The sequence below is a fragment of the Saimiri boliviensis genome, chromosome 4 (genome assembly GCF_048565385.1).
Source record: "Saimiri boliviensis isolate mSaiBol1 chromosome 4, mSaiBol1.pri, whole genome shotgun sequence".
Taxonomy (NCBI): domain Eukaryota; kingdom Metazoa; phylum Chordata; class Mammalia; order Primates; family Cebidae; genus Saimiri; species Saimiri boliviensis.
Window position 1 is genome coordinate 19,906,824 of NC_133452.1, and position 18,105 is coordinate 19,924,928.

General features: G+C 42.9%; 1 protein-coding gene and 1 non-coding gene across 2 annotated transcripts in view; both read right to left on the bottom strand.

Moving 5' to 3' along the window:
• The window catches only part of PPP1R14C (protein phosphatase 1 regulatory inhibitor subunit 14C), a 113,877-nt gene that overhangs the window by 79,633 nt on the left and 16,139 nt on the right, over positions 1-18,105 (bottom strand). The window lies entirely within an intron of this gene.
• On the bottom strand, positions 5,987-6,090 carry LOC120363508 (small nucleolar RNA U13). Its single transcript, XR_012517487.1, has one exon. It is a non-coding gene; the product is annotated as a small nucleolar RNA U13 (small nucleolar RNA).

An 18,105-nucleotide genomic window follows, 5' to 3' on the forward strand; every position in this document is an offset into this window, starting at 1 on the left:
CAAATGTACCGCCCCGATGGGGGGTCACGCCGGGGGAGTTGAGATGGAGGCTGTGTTGGGGGACTGGGCGGAGAGTACATAGGAAACATGCCTTCCTCTCAATTTTCCTGTGAATCTAAAACTGCTCTAAAAAACGAATTTAAAAAATTTTTAGATGTATTTTGAAAAACAACATGTTAAACAAAAGTTAACTTTTGTAGTCAGAAAAAATAATAAGACTGGTCAGGCACAGTGGCTCATGCCTATAATCCCAGCACTTTGGGAGGCCACGGCTGGCAGATCATGAGGTGAGGAGTTTGAGACCAGCCTGACCAACACAGTGAAACCCCATCTCTACCAAAAATACAAAAATTAGCTGGGCCTGGTGGCGGGCACCTGTAGTCTCAGCTACTTGGGAAGCTGAGGCAGGAGAATCACTTGAACCTGGGAGACAGAGGTTGCAGTGAGCTGAGATAGGGCCACTGCACTCTAGCCTAAGCAACCAAGTGAGACTCTGTCTCTAATAATAATAATAATAATAATAATAATAATAAATCAATTCCCTGCATAAAAGCTATCATAATTGGAATCAAAATCCAAATTTCTCACCATCAAAAAAAAAAAAAAAAGCCGTACTGTAACCTACAAGGCTCTGTCTGTTTCTTCTAACCTCATCACCCATCACTCTTCTCTCTCATTTCACTAGAATGTAAAACCCACAAGGAAGGGAAGTGACTCGTGTCTCTTTTGTCTACTTCTATATGACAGGTGGTTAAAAGGTAACTAACACATGACAAAAGTGGAATGAACATGTGTTGAATTCCGTTCTCATCACCCATATTTTCTTATTCTTTCTTGTGTGGCAGATTGTATTTTCCAAAACTGGCTTCAACAATATTTCCCATTCCACTTCCCTTCTTCACAAGGTGATCTCCCTTGACTTTTCTCCCATCAGAAGGTAAAATCTATATTCCTTTTCCCTGAAGTCTTGTTAGAACAGTGACTAAAGGCCGGGCACGGTGGCTCATGCCTCTAACCCAGCACTTTGGGAGGCCAAGGCGAGCAGATCATAAGGTCAGGAGTTTGAAACTAGCCTGACCAACATGGTAAAACTCTGTCTCTACTAAAAATACAAAAATTAGTCAGGCATGGTGGTGGCCACCTGTAATCCCAGCTACTCAGGATGCTGAGGAAGGAGAATTGCTTAAACCCAGGAGGCAGAGGTTGCAGTGAGCCGAGATTGCACTACTGCATTCCAACCTCCATCTCAAAAAAAAAAAAAAAAAAAAAAAAAAAAAGACTTATGACTAGAACAGAAGCAATACTACGATGTGACCTCCAAGGCAAAATCATTAAAAGCAATACAACTTCTTTCTGATTATATTGAGATGTTTACTTCAGAGCCCAGTCCCCATACAGCAAGGAAACCAAAATAGCACATGGAAACGCCTGTATGCCGAAGAGCTGACACAATGGCCCTGGCCCCAACAGTTTCCTAAACGCGTGAGTGAGTCATGTTGAAAATACATACTCAGTCCCTAAGTTTGCCACATCAGTTAGTTCCCCATGAGACAGAGATGAGTCACCCCCAACCAAGGAGGCACAAATCAGATTTGCAAACAAAATAAATGGTAGTCATTTCTTAAGCCACTAAGATGTTGGGGAGTTTGTTGCATAGTATTGGTAATTAGTAAATGCCTCATTCTACTTTCAGATCCGTTCTGCTCCGGCCTTTACATATCCGATTTCGTCAACCTAGAATTTTCTTCATTCACGAATCATTTGTCCTACGCCCTCACCTTGTGCAGGTCTCTGCTTATGACACCTTCTCTTTCATTCCACCATTCAGCTTAGCTGCATGTAACACAACCACCTCCTAACAGCAGTCTGGAAACTAAAGACGCTTTTTTCTGCCATTTACAGAGAAGTTCAACATACTTGGTTATTTGCACTTGTTCAACAGTTCAAACATGTCATGGATGAATTTTCATTTTATTGTTTATTTTATTTTTAATTGTTTTTTTCCTCTTCTACTTATATATGAGGAAGTAAGGAAAACGACAAGTTTCCCATGACAACTGAAAGAGTTACCATTAAATTATTATTCAGGAACTCCATGCAGTAAACTCATCTCACTGGTCAAAATTTGTCATAGGATCACTTTTAGCTATAATGGAAGGCTACATATTTTTAAGAAGTGTAAAATGTCATATTAATAATTTTATATTGAAACCAGGCATGGTGGTTTAAGCCTGTAATCCCAGCACTTTGGGAAGCCGAGATGGGTGGATTGCCTGAGGAGTTCGAGACCACCCTGGGCAACATGGCAAAACCCCATCTCTACTAAAATACAAAATATTAGCCTGGCATGGTGGCATGCGCCTATAGCCCCAGCTACACGGCAGGCTAAGGCAGGAGAGTCACTGGAGTCCGGGAGGCAGAGGTTGCAGTGAGCCGAGATTGCACCACTGCACTCTAGCTTGGGCTACAGAGTGAGACTCTGTCTCAAAAAAACAGAAATAAATAATAATAATAATTTTATATTGATCATATGTTAAAATAATATTTTTTATATATTGAGTTAAATATGTTACTAAAATTTTTAATTGAATTATATAATTGTATAAGAAAAGTCATTATATAATAAAGTTGTAAATACTCAAAACATCACTTTCTAATTATTTGATGCCATTTTCCTATTGCTCTTAAGGTTACTTCCATCTCCGGCATCTGTATGAAGTACTCGTCCCTGCCTCTCCCCAGGGACTTCACAGTGGTCACCTGAAATCAACCATGGCGAGGATTTACACCAAGGAAATCAGGCTGCTGTGAATCAAGGTTTTTTTTTTTTTTTTCTCCTAAGAACCAGTTGCTAAACTTTCACCAGCAACTCAGTGCATATATGTGAACCTCAAAGACAAAAAAAGAAAAAAAAAAGGGACACTGTATTGTGTTAGGAGGGAGGAGAAGGAGTGAGGGAGAGGAAAGTAAAAGGGGAAGTGAAAACGGAAAGGGAGACAGCAAGGTGGGGGAGAGGGGGGAGGAGAGTCGGGAGGGGAGGAGCAGGAGAAAGGGTGAGCGGAAAGCCAGGGGGAGAGGAAGGGGGAGGAGAGAAGGGAGGTATGGAGAGAAGGGGGGAATTATTTCATGTGGTTAGTATCCCGAGAAAAACAAGGGTCCTATATAGGTAAATTATTTCAGATAACTAGTATTCAACTCTTTGTCTGCAAATCTCTCTAAAGGGATTCCTCGTGTGCCTGCCTCGGGGTCTGAACGGCTCAGATCCCTCCCGTGGCCAGGCGTCCTGTGGCATTGCCTCTCGGGACACGCTCCAGACTGCAGACAGGCTCAGAGCTCTCTCTGCCTTATGCAGTGTGTAAGACGGCTCTGGCCTTCTGAGCTTTTTATAGATGCTCTGTCTCCTCCCTTACGGTCAGGCTGGCAGCTGTCACTTCTAGATGTTCTCCCAGGACTTATACCTAGCAGCCTAGTTTGTTGCTTCTAAATCCAGTGAACTAAGAAGGCAGAAAACCAAACATTTCAGAAATGTAATGTAAGAGCACACCGGCTCTTTATGAAAGCCCAAGGACCTCTGTAATGAATCAAGAACACAGCCCCAGAATATCACTTTAGGGTCTCAGAGCTACTCTTTCTACTCTTTCTGCTTTCTTTCCTTCCTTCCTTCCTTCCTTCCTGCCTGCCTGCCTTCCTTCGTTCTTTCTTTCCCTTTCTTTTCTTTCTCTCTCTCTTTTTTTTTTTTTTTTGAGACAGTCTTGCTCTGTTGCCCAAACTAAAGTACAATGGCACAAACTTGCCTCACTGCAAAGTCCGCCTCCCAGGTCCAAGTGATTCTACTGCCTCAGCTTCCTGAGTAGCTGGGATTACAGGTGCCCACCACCAGGCCCAAATAATATTTTGTATTTTTAGTAGAGACAGGGTTTTGCCATGTTGGCCCGGATGTTCTCAAACTCCTGACCTCAAGTGATCCGCCTGCCTCAACCTCCCAAAGTGCTGGGATTACAGGTTATGAGCCACTGTGCCCAGCCTCTTTCTGTTTTCGTTTAGGCTCCTTCACTCAGTTCCAAATGACTGGAGTTACAAATTTCACGACTTCAAGGTTGGTGAGGTCTCACTAAATATATAAAATATTAAACTGAAACAAGCTGAAAAGTAAGGAAAATGGAGATGACATTAACTGAATGTGAAAGAGAATCACGGTCCCATCACGGAAGTAACATTCACAAGCACCAGCCACCCTGTTCCCTTAGCAATCTGCTTCCTCCTTCTGAAGCGGGCCAGCTGCGAGGCTGCCTCTCCCAGTGGCCTCAGAAGGCTTCAGAGCAGCTCAAACTGCAACCACCGGGCATGGGCAGTGGTGGACCAGAAGTGCTGGCAAAGGCAGCCCCACTGCCTAGAGCTGGCCCCACTTTGGGGATCTGCTCATCCTCTGTCCCTCTTTGTTTACAACCTGAGAGGGAAGAAGGAACAAAGAGACCCTGGGACATGACCCCAGGCCCTGGTGTCACCAAGCAAGATGACACCATGGGAGAAGCCTCTAGGGCTCTTCTGTGCCCCAGTAGGCAGTTTCCAAGAAGAACAGCACTTGGTTCACGGCATGTGACACATGGTATGTGGCACGTGGCCCCCTCACTATGCCATCTGGTGTGCTGGCACTGACTGGCACATCCAGAGTCCACACCAACCTCCTGAAAATTCATTCTTCTATTTTTCTAAACGTGGTCTTTGGTCTGGCACTAAATTTTGAAAATAAGAAAAGTACTTAACTGCTCATGGAAATCACCATGTGAAATACTGCGCTTTAAATTTATTTACATCTCTTTTTCTTTGTAAGGTTTCGTTTGTTTTAAAATAGTCTGATAGCAACATAAAAGCTCTAATTCTTAGGCCTGTTGCCTATTTACCCAGACTGTCACAAAAATTTTAAATAACTATAATAGAACAATAAAGCTACCCCAGAAACAGAGGAAAATTCTCAACATCACTCTCCTTATACTGAGTGTTTAACTTGTACAGAAAGAAACAACAAATGTTCTAAATCTAAAAATAGAAACTCTGGAAATAATCCTATTATTTTAGTTCTACTTTACACCTGCCACATAGTAGGCTCATAAAAAATATTTATTGTGTGACTGGCTGGATGGTTAAATAGGTAACAGTAATGCCAACTGGTCAATCTGAGGTCAACCTGCCTTCCCCAAGGACTTAAGCCAGCAGAACTGGTCCAGAAACATATTTGGGCCTAGAGAAGAAATATAATTAACTAGGCAAGTCAAGTCTTCTCTAACATGAAATCCGAGTATCTTTTCTTGGAGTGGGAGCCCAGAGATTTTAAAACTGTAGCCTAAAGGCAAGTTTAGACCTGTCCACAACCAGCTGATATTTATTGAATATTTACAGCACAGGGGCCACTGCCCGGAAATGCAGATGGAGTATGGTGAGCAAGACAGGAAGGCTCCACCTAATATTAGAACGTACTCACTAGAATCTATAGGGAGCCACACATACAAGGTCTCCTGTTTTAGTCAGTTTGGCCTGCTTTCACAGAATACCACAGACTGGTGGTTTAAACAGCAGGAATATATTTCTCACAGTTCTGGAAGCTGGGAAGTTCAAGATAAAGGTGCCACATATGCCATGTCTGGTGCGAGCTGGTTTCCTGGTTTGCAGATGGCTAACTTCACAATGTGTTCTCTCATGATGGAGAGCAGAGAAGGAGAGCTATCTTCTGACTTTTACAAGGGGACTAATCCCATTCACGAGTGCTCCACCCTCATGACGTAATCACGTCGGAAAGTCCCCTTTCCCAATACTCTTATATTGGGGCTTAGAGTTCCAACATAGAAATTTTAGGGGGATATAAACATTCAGTCTATGGTATCCCCTGATTGGTAACTACAGTGCAGTGAGAAAGGATGATCTTTACATGAATGGTCCTTGGTCAACTGGATGTCCAAGTAGAAAAAATGAATTTTTTTTTCCAAATTCAGGTCAGACAGGTAATGTGCCAATGTAATAACAAGGTTCAAGGGTGGCACATCTCACACATGTGCGTGAGCACCCAATCATCATGCCCATGAACTATAAAAGGATCATGAATCCTAATCTCTACATTATACCACACATAAAAATGAATTTCAGATGGATTACAGATCTATATATAAAAGGTAAAATAATGAGGCATCAAAAAGATAAAACAGAAAAACATTTTCATGACCTCGGAGCAGACAAGAATTTCTTAAACAGGTTGAAAATGTACCAACTATAAAGGAAAAAGCTGACAAATTGGAAAATATTAAGATGAAAAACTTCTGTGCATCAAGAGCCACCATTCACAGAGTGAAAAAGGCAATTTACAAAGTGGGACACATATTTCTGACAAAGGACTCATATCTAGACTCTACAGAGATCAATGTCCAGGATATACGAAAGACAACACAAACCCAAAGTTGTTGTTTTTCTCTTTGAAATGAACAAAAGAATTGAACAAGCACTTCACAAAGAGGATACCCAAAGGCCAATAAACACATAAAAAGGGGCTGGACTTAAAGTCATCAGGTAAATGTAAATTTGAACCATAATGCAACACCACCATCTACGTAACAGACGGTTAAATGAAAAAGTCATAAAATAGCAAGTATCAGTCAGGATGTGAAACAATCAGAACTTTCATATAGTGCGGAGGGCATGTAGGTTAGTACTAAGAAATCATCTGAGAGAAACAGAGCAATGCTGAATATATACATACTCTACAAGCCAGCAGTTTTGCCACTCTATATGTAAACAACAGAAATCCAGGCACAGGTTCACCAAAAGACATATACAATAATATTCACAGAAGCTCAATTCAAGATAGTTCAAAACTGAAAGGCTCCCAAATGTCTATCAAAAGTGGAATCAATAAAAAACAACTGTGGTACACGCATACGTGGAGTATTATGTGGCAACTGAAATGATCAAACCTTAAATGACATGCAACAATGTGAGTGTATCTCACACATCTAATGTTGAACAACCACACCAAACAAGCAAACAAAACAGACATAACAGATTTTAAGAAGGCAAAATTAATCAGATGACCTTGGAGGGAGAGCAGGGGGCTGATAATGGGACGAGCACACACGAGGGACCTCTGCAGTCCATTTCCCGACCTGGAAGGCAGGTGGGTTCAATTTGACAAAACGCATCTGCTGTGCACTTGCACTTGGGTTTTATAGATGTTGCATGATATACTATAATAAAAAGTTTTTGGGTTTTGTTGTTGGTGTTTTGAGATGGCTGTGTCACCCAACCTGGAGTGCACTGGCTCATTGCAACCTCTACCTCCCAGGGTTCAAATGATTCTCCTGCCTCAGCCTCCTGAGTAGCTGGGATTACAGGCACGCCACCATGCCCAGCTAATTTTTTTATTTTTAGTAGAGATGGGGTTTCACCATGTAGACCAGCTGGTCTCAATCTCCTGCCTTTGTGATCCACCCACCTCGGCCTCCTAAAGTGCTGGCATTACAGGCGTGGGCCACCGCACCCAGCCTACAATACAAAGTTTTTAAGAAAATTCTCTCATTCATGTCTTTACCTCACAGTTATTTCTGTTCCTAGTCCCTTGGCCATGCCAAGATTCATCCTGCCTGAGCGGGTTTGCATTAACGGAGCCCAGTATGGTCCCCCAGGGCTTTGCACAGCTGGTGCCATCTCTCATCACACAGGCCCAGATTCACATGCAATGAACTTCCTCAGAGAAGCCCTTCCTGGCCCCACCAACCTGGCCACAGTCTCTCACTCGTTATCCTGTTAGTTTTATTTTTTTCCTAGCACTTCTCATGAGCTGAAGCCATTCTGATTTATTCATTTGCATTTGTTTTTAGAAGCACAGGGACTCTTTTCGCAGTTGTATCCCAAGCACCTGTGTCCCTAGCACCTAAAAATGTATCTGGCATTTTGACCTCACTAATTTCAAAGTTATATCCAAACAAAAGTCCACCTACAAGTGACCAGGCTTTCTCTTAATCATCAAAAACCGAAGCAACCAAGACGTTCTTCAAGAGCCAAGTGGATGAACTGTGGCACATTTGTACAGTGCATCTTATTCCGCCATAAAAAGAATTGAGCTATCAAGTCATGAAAAACCACAGATGAATCTCAAATGTATATTGTGTAGCAAAAGAAGTTAGTCTGAAAATACTGTATACTGTATGGTTCCAATTAAATGACATACTGGAAAAGGCAAAGCTATAGCAATGGGAAAGAGATCAGTGGTTCAGGAAGAAATGGAGGGGGTTGGCTTGGTGCAGTGGCTCACTCCTGTCACTTCCAGCACTTTGGGAGGCCGAGGTGGGTGGATCATCTGAAGTCAGGAGTTCCAGACCAGCCTGGCCAACATGGTGAAACCCCGTTTCTACTAAAAATACAAAAATCTGCCAGGCGTCGTGGTGCACGCCCAGAGTCCCAAGATCACACCACTGCACTCCAGCATGGAAAACAGAGTGAGACTCCATCTCAAAAAAAAAAAAAAAAAGAAAGAAAGAAAGAAATTGAGGGGGTTAAATGGGTAAAGCACAAGAGATATTTTAGGGGGTGCAACTCTTCTGTATGATACTTACTGTAAGGGTAGATACATGACACTATGCATTTGTCAAAATCCATAAGACTGACTGCACAAAGAACGAATCCCAATGTATGCAAATTTAAAGTCATTTAGGAGATTGGGGAATCCCACGATGGAATGCAGAATTTGACAAAACAATCTACCTATATTACAAATATATGCAACAATCTCACTGAAGGGGATAGGAGAAAAGGCTGCTGACCTAAGTAACTAGAAAAGTAGAGTCTGTTAAAACCAAATGCAAAAGAAGTGCACGTAAGCACCATATTCTAGCTGATAAAGTTGTTTCCTACAGGGTTTGAGTTAACAATTCTGATATTGTTGTACATGTATACTACAACTGAACAATAAAGGGAACGGGTGGTGGGAACCACAGGCTTGTCTCTGTTGGAGTAGGAGTTTAAAAACAGGCAAAGAAAGGAGGCAAGCACGACCCACATGGTAATGGATTAGAATCGAAGACGTCAAACGAGCTGATGTTTAGCTTGATACAGATGCTGATGGTTACATGTGAATATATTTGTAGATATGTATATGTATACAAATTAGAATACGCACATATATTTTCTTCCTGTCACATGAGAGATCTTAGAAACAATGACATTTCAGTAGCAACAAGTATACCTGGCATCCCTTATCTTGGTTTCTTTCTTTTTTTTTTTTTTTTAAGTGGAGTTTTGCTCTGTCACCCAGGCTGGAAAGCAATGGCATGATCTTGGCTCACTGCAACCTCCACCTCATGGGTTCAAGTGATTCTCCTGTCTCAGCCTCCTGAGTAGCTGGGATTGCAGACACACGGCACCATGCCTGGCTAATTTTTGTATTTTTAGTAGAGATGAGGTTTTGCCATGTTCGCCAGGTTGGTCTCAAACTCCTGACCTCAGGTGATCCACCTGCTTTGGCCTCCTAAAGTGCTGGGATCACAGGTGTGAGCCACCATGCCTGACGATAACTTGGTTTCTAATATTATTTTTCTAATAAAAAGTGCCAGGGATCCTTGGAGAAATAATGGCAGACTCTGAACCTGGGGCAGGAAACATACAAGATGAGCCTAGAGTATTTTGCAGTGCTAGAAAGTAAAGCAGTATTAAATACACACATATACACATACACACACACACAATCATAGAAGTATGTGGAACACAGGAACCAATCGAAACAGCTCCCAGTAGCCAAAGCTGGAATAATATGGGCCATAAAATAAAGTAATATTAAATTATAACACAAAGCACACAATAAATGTCCATGATCCCTACTGACATAAAGCATTGACTAAATAAACAAATGACGAAGAAGAGACAAATCTCCCATGCAAAATAATTCCATGTAAATTACGTAGCTACATGAGGAGGTGGAATATAACTTCCTATTCCTTAAGAATGAGCTACACATAGTGATTTTCTTCCAAAGAAGAAAATCCACACAGTGTGGAAAGGGAGGGAGTAGCTATGCAGTGGAGAAACCAGACAGACACTATCTCAGCCAGGTGGTCAAGGTGAGTATCAACAGCAATAAGCCGTGTTGACGGGATGTACCTCAACGGAATGTGATAAAAGTGTTTACCTTTTGGGTCTTCTTCCTTCAAAGCCATAAACCCAGTCTAATCCTGGGAAAAGTATCAGACAAATGCCATTTGAGGGACATTCTACAAGATACCTAAAAATTACTCCACAAAACTGTCAAGGTCATCAGAAACAAAGGAGGTCTGAGAAATTGGCACAGCCAAGAGAGTCTAAGGAGACGTGCCAGGTAAATGCAATGTGGTGTCCCGGGTGGGACCCTGGAACAGAAAACAGACTCTAAGCAAAAACTAAGGAATAATAAAGTATGGACTTTAGAGAATAATAATGTATCAATATTGGTTCATTCATTGTGACAAATGTGTAAGTCTCACATACGTTGCTAACAGGTAAAACCTGTTGCAGAGTATATGGGAACTCTATTCTGTCTTCACAATTTTTCTGTAAATCTAAAACCACCTAAAACATAAAACTTATTTGTTTAAAAAAAAAAACACACAATGCTTGGCAGAGGTAGACGAAGGGACTAGTGGGTGGATACTGGAAGGCGGGACGGAAGGACAGCACAATGGCTGATGGAAGGACGGACAGATGCCGGGATGGCTGATGGAAGGACGGACAGATGCCGGGATGGCTGATGGAAGGACGGACAGATGCCGGGATGGCTGATGGAAGGACGGACAGATGCCGGGATGGCTGATGGAAGGACGGACAGATGCCGGGATGGCTGATGGAAGGACGGACAGATGCCGGGATGGCTGATGGAAGGACGGGCAGATGCCGGGATGGCTGATGGAAGGACGGACAGATGCCGGGATGGCTGATGGAAGGACGGGCAGATGCCGGGATGGCTGATGGAAGGACGGGCAGATGCCGGGATGGCTGATGGAAGGACGGACAGATGCTGGGATGGCTGATGGAAGGACGGGCAGATGCTGGGATGGCTGATGGAAGGACGGGCAGATGCTGGGATGGCTGATGGAAGGACGGGCAGATGCTGGGATGGCTGATGGAAGGACGGGCAGATGCTGGGATGGCTGATGGAAGGACGGGCAGATGCTGGGATGGCTGATGGAAGGACGGGCAGATGCTGGGATGGCTGATGGAAGGACGGGCAGATGCTGGGATGGCTGATGGAAGGACGGGCAGATGCTGGGATGGCTGATGGAAGGATGGACAGATGCTGGGATGGCTGATGGAAGGACGCGCAGATGCTGGGATGGCTGATGGAAGGATAATTGATAGACTGGCTTAGAAAGCTGAGAGCACGCCAGACAAAAAACTGGAATTTACTAACATGGAGGTCATGAGCCTTCTGGGTGGAAAAGGACAAGTCACACAGCAGTGGCTAAAACGGGCACAGAAGTTGACAAATGGGAACAAAGAATATAGACAATCTCTCTGTCAAATCTGGCTGAAGAGAGGAAGAGAAAGAGAGAAAGATTTTTGTGTGTATTCGTGTTCTAATACTTTACTGAGGTGTAAATTACATATCATAAACTGCACAGATCTTCGGTATCCACTTTATGACTCTTAAAACAAAGGAACGGTTGATGATACCGGAGACGTCAGCCCCTGAGCAGGTGGAAGGGGCTGCGCTCCAGAAGGAAGTTGAAGGGTGATCCAATCTTCCTTTTCACTTTCCTTCTGTCCTGTGGGTGGTAGCACCATCCTCCCCTTCAGAGACTGTCTTTCCTGCCTCCTAAAAATGAAGACATCAAAGGAATCTTCCAAAGCATTATGTGTCATACCCAAAACGTTATGGCTGCTTCTTCTGAAAATAGAAAGAATCTAATATGAACAAATTTACTGGCTTTTTTCCCCTTATTTATATATTTTTTTAAATTTAAAGTCTGTCTTCCTCAAAAAGAGAAAATGGAAGAAACACCAGTCAAGCTATTCCAAAAATTGTAAAGCCCTGTGGCAGGAGAGGGCTTGTGCCCCTTTCTTACCCATGACAATAAATTGGTGGGATACCCAAGCCCACGTCTTCTAAAAAAACAACTTTGAAGTTCTTCTCTTACAGGAGAAATACATGTGCATTGCACAAAACAGATAAACAAAATAAATTACCCGGGATCCGACTTTCAAGATGGCCGCCTAAGAACAGCTCAGGACTTCAGCTCCCAGTGAAAGTGCAGAGGGTGAGTGGACGCCACATTTTCAGACGAACTCTTATTGCCCACAGACCAGGAGATACCCAGGCAGAGGGGTCACCAGCGTCGCAGTCCCAGCCGGTGCGGCTGTTTTGGCCCCCGCGGGGCTGATTCCGCCCGCGCGGCTGCTGTGACCACTCCCTGTTGCTGCGGTTCTCCGTACAAAAGCCACTGGTCTGGGAGCCCTCTTAGCTGGCGAGCAGAGCCCTGAGACGGCAGAATAGCCCATTCATCTGAAATAGCGAGTCAGGCCAGGAGATTCCTAGGCAAAAAATCCGCCAGGAGCCGGCGCCGCGGTTCGAGCCGACTCCGTGAGTCGCAGCACGGGAGATCCCGGCGCCTTTTCAACAAGCGACCGGAACGCGGGGTCGTTCAACTTAAAAGAAAAGACTCTGAGTCAGGGAGCCAGGTGATCAGGCTCGGTTGGTCCCACCCCTCCACCCCCAACAACAACGAAAACAAAAACAGTAATTGGAAACCCTCTGGGTTGAGCCCTTCAAACCAAGTACAGCTGAACCGGGACGGTCCGGCTCCGTGGGGGAGGGGCTTCCGCCATTACTGAGACTCTCCACCGCTACGGAGGCAGGCTGCCGTTGCCGAGGCAACCCGCCGTTGCCGAGGCAACCTGCCACAACAGAGAGAGTCCGCCATAACAGAGGCGGGGCCACCATTGCCCAGACAGTTCTAACTACGCCCATATAAAAAGGACTACAGGGAAGAGCTCAGGGCAGCTGGGCGGAGCCCACAGCAGCTCAGCAAAGCCCCTGCGGGCAGGCAGAGGCTAGGCGTGCTGCTAGCTGGGCGGGTCCGACCTGAAAGAAAAATCAAAAAAGGCAGTAGTGCAACGGAAACTCATAAAGCTCCAACTCCCTGGGACAGAGACAGACAACAGGTAGATAAACCCACAAAAATGGGTAGAAACCAGCGTAAAAAGGATGAAAACTCCCGAAACCAGAACACCTCTCCTCCTAAAAGGGATCACAACTCCTCACCAGCAAGGGAACCAGACCGGATGGAGAAGGAGGGTGATGAAATGACAGAATCAGACTTCAGAAGATGGGTAGTAAGAAACTACAATGAGCTAAAAGAACATGTTCTAACCCATCGCAAAGAAAATAGGAACCTTGAAAAAAGATTGGACGAACTGCTGACGAGAATGGACAGCATAGAGAGGAGAATAAGTGAATTGATGGAGCTGAAAAACGCAACACGAGAACTTCGTGAAGCATGCACAAGCTTCAACAGCCGAATTGACCAAGCAGAAGAAAGGATATCAGAGGTCGAAGACCAACTCAATGAAATAAAAAGAGAAGGCAAGAACAGAGAAAAAAGCACAAAAAGGAATGAACAAAATCTTCAAGAAATGTGGGACTATGTGAAAAGACCTAATCTACGTCTGATAGGTGTACCTGAATGTGATGAAGAGAATGAATCCAAGCTGGAAAATACTCTTCAGGATATTATCCAGGAAAACTTCCCTAACCTAGCAAGGCAGACCAATATTCAAATCCAGGAAATACAGAGAACACCACAAAGATATTCCTCAAGAAGAGCAACCCCAAGGCACATAATCGTCAGATTCACCAGGGTTGAAATGAAAGAGAAAATGCTAAGGGCAGCCAGAGAGAAAGGTCGGGTTACCCACAAAGGGAAGCCCATTAGACTCACAGCAGATCTCTCAGCAGAAACCCTACAAGCCAGAAGAGACTGGGGGCCAATATTCAACATCCTTAAAGAAAAGAACTTTCAACCCAGAATCTCCTACCCAGCCAAACTCAGCTTCATAAGTGAAGGAAAAATAAAATCCTTTGTGAACAAGCAAGCACTCAGAGATTTCATCACCACCAAACCTGCTCTACAAGAACTCCTGAAAGAGGCTCTACACATATAAAGGAACAACCAGTACCAGCCACTCCAAAAACACACCAAATGGTAAAAAAGCAGCAACACAATCAAGAATCTGCATCAACTAACCAACAAAACAGCCAGGTAGCATCAAAATGACAGCATCAAATTCACACATAACAATACTATCCCTAAATGTCAATGGACTAAATGCCCCAATCAAAAGACACAGACTGGCAAATTGGATAAAAAGCCAAAACCCATCAGTGTGCTGTATCCAGGAAACCCATCTTACATGCAAGGATACACAAAGGCTCAAAATAAAGGGATGGAGGAAGATCTACCAAGCAAATGGAGAGCAAAAAAAGGCAGGAGTTGCAATTCTCATCTCTGATAAAATAGACTTTAAAGCAACAAAGACCAAAAGAGACAAAGAAGGACATTACATAATGGTAAAAGGATCACTGCAACAAGAAGAGCTAACGATCCTAAATATATATGCACCCAATACAGGAGCACCCAGATACATAAGGCAAGTTCTTAATGACTTACAAAGAGACTTAGACTCCCACACAATAATAGTGGGAGACTTTAACACCCCATTGTCAATATTAGACAGATCAACCAGACAGAAAATCAACAAGGATATCCAGGACCTGAACACAGACCTGGAACGAGCAAACCTAATAGACATTTACAGAACTCTCCACCCCAAATCCACAGAATATACATTCTTCTCAGCACCACATCACACCTACTCTAAAATTGACCACATAATTGGCAATAAATCACTCCTCAGCAAATGCAAAAGAACAGAAATCATAACAAACAGTCTCTCAGACCACAGTGCAATCGAGTTAGAACTCAGAATGCAGAAACTAACTCAGAACCGCACAGCTTCATGGAAACTGAACAACTTGCTCTTGAATGTTGACTGGATAAACAATGAAATGAAGGCAGAAATAAAGATGTTCTTCGAAACCAATGAGAACGAAGACACAACATACCAGAATCTCTGGGACACATTTAAAGCAGTCTCTAGAGGAAAATATATAGCAATGAGTGCCCACATGAGAAGAAAGGAGAGATCTAAAATTGACACCCTATCATCAAAATTGAAAGAGCTAGAGGAGCAAGATCAAAAAAACTCAAAACCTAGCAGAAGACAGGAAATAACTAAGATCAGAGCAGAACTGAAGGAAATAGAGACACAAAAAACTCTTCAAAAAATCAATAAATCCAGGAGCTGGTTTTTTGAAAAGATCAACAAAATAGACAGACCACTAGCCAGATTAATAAAAAAGAAAAGAGAGAATAACCAAATTGATGCAATAAAAAACGATAAAGGGGATATCACCACAGATTCCACAGAAATCCAAACCATCATCAGAGATTATTACAAACAACTCTATGCACATAAACTAGTAAACCTGGAAGAAATGGATAAATTCCTGGACACCTGCAACCTCCCAAGCCTAAACCTGGAAGAAGCCGAAACCCTGAATAGACCAATAACATGGTCTGAAGTCGAGGCAGCAATAAAGAGCCTGCCACCCAAAAAAAGCCCAGGTCCAGATGGGTTCACAGCTGAATTCTACCAGACATACAAGGAGGAGCTGATACCATTCCTTCTGAAACTATTCCAGACAATCCAAAAAGAGGGAATCCTTCCCAAATCATTTTACGAGACAAACATCATCCTGATACCAAAACCCGGCAGAGACTCAACAAGAAAAGAAAATTTCAGGCCAATATCCATGATGAACATAGATGCAAAAATCTTCAATAAAATACTGGCAAACCGATTGCAACAGCATATCAAAAAGCTCATCCACCATGATCAAGTAGGATTCATCCCGGGGATGCAAGGCTGGTTCAACATACGCAAGTCCATAAACGTAATTCACCACATAAACAGAACCAAAGACAAAAACCACATGATTGTCTCGATTGCTGCAGAGAAGGCTTTTGACAAAATTCAACAGTGCTTTATGCTAAAAACCCTCAATAAACTAGGTATTGATGGAACATATCTCAAAACAATAAAAGCTATTTACGACAAACCAACAGCCAATATCATACTGAATGGGTAAAAACTGGAAGCATTCCCTTTGAAATCTGGCACTAGACAAGGATGCCCTCTCTCACCACTCCTATTCAATATAGTACTGGAAGTTCTAGCCAGAGCAATCAGGCAAGAAAAAGAAATAAAGGGTATCCAAATTGGAAAGGAGGAAATCAAATTGTCTCTATTTGCAGATGACATGATTGTATATCTGGAAGACCCCATCATCTCAGCCCAAAATCTCCTGAAACTGATAAACAACTTCAGCAAAGTCTCAGGATACAAAATCAACGTGCAAAAATCACAAGCATTCCTATACACCAGTAATAGACTTCAAGAGAGCCAAATCAAGAACGAACTGCCATTCACAATTGCTACAAAGAGAATAAAGTACCTAGGAATACAACTAACAAGGAACGTAAAGGACCTCTTCAAGGAGAACTACAAGCCATTGCTCAACGAAATAAGAGAGGATACAAACAGATGGAGAAACATTCCATGTTCATGGTTAGGAAGAATCAACATCGTGAAAATGGCCATACTGCCCAAAGTAATTTACAGATTCAACGCTATTCCCATCAAGCTACCAATGACCTTCTTCACAGAACTGGAAAAAAACACCTTAAACTTCATATGGAACCAAAAGAGAGCCCGCATAGCCAAGTCAATTCTAAGCAAAAAGAACAAAGCGGGAGGCATCACACTACCGGACTTCAAACTATACTACAAGGCTACAGTAATCAAAACAGCATGGTACTGGTACCAAAACAGAGATATAGACCAATGGAACAGAACAGAGGCCTCACAGGAAATACAACATACCCACAACCATCTGATCTTCGACAAACCTGACAAAAACAAGCAATGGGGAAAGGACTCCCTGTTTAATAAATGGTGTTGGGAAAACTGGCTAGCCATGTGCAGAAAGCAGAAACAGGACCCCTTCCTGACACCTTACGCCAAAATTAACTCCAGATGGATTAAAGACTTAAACATCAGACCTAATACCATAAAAACCTTAGAAGAAAATCTAGGCAAAACCATTCAGGACATAGGTGTAGGCAAGGACTTCATGACCAAAACGCCAAAAGCAATGGCAACAAAAGCCAAAATAGACAAATGGGACCTAATCAAACTCCACAGCTTCTGCACGGCAAAAGAAACAGTCAGTAGAGTGAATCGGCAACCAACAGAATGGGAAAAAATTTTTGCAGTCTACCCATCTGACAAGGGGCTGATATCCAGAATTTACAAAGAACTAAAGCAGATCTACAAGAAAAAAACAAACAAGCCCATTCAAAAATGGGCAAAGGATATGAACAGATACTTTACAAAAGAAGACATACAGGAGGCCAACAAACATATGAAAAAATGCTCATCATCACTGGTCATCAGAGAAATGCAAATCAAAACCACATTGAGATACCATCTCACACCAGTTAGAATGGCGATCATTAAAAAATCGGGAAACAACAGATGCTGGAGAGGATGTGGAGAAATAGGAACACTTTTACACTGTTGGTGGGAATGTAAATTAATTCAACCATTGTGGAAGACAGTGTGGCGATTCCTCAAGGACCTAAAAATAGAAATCCCATTTGACCCAGCAATCCCATTACTGGGTATATATCCAAAGGATTATCAATCATTCTACTACAAGGACACGTGCACACGAATGTTCATTGCAGCACTGTTTACAATAGCAAAGACCTGGAACCAACCCAAATGCCCAACGATGATAGACTGGATAGGGAAAATGTGGTACATATACACCATGGAATATTATGCAGCCATCAAAAACGATGAGTTCACGTCCTTTATAGGGACATGGATGAACCTGGAAACCATCATTCTCAGCAAACTGACACAAGAGCAGAAAATCAAACACCGTATATTCTCGCTCATAGGCGGGTGTTG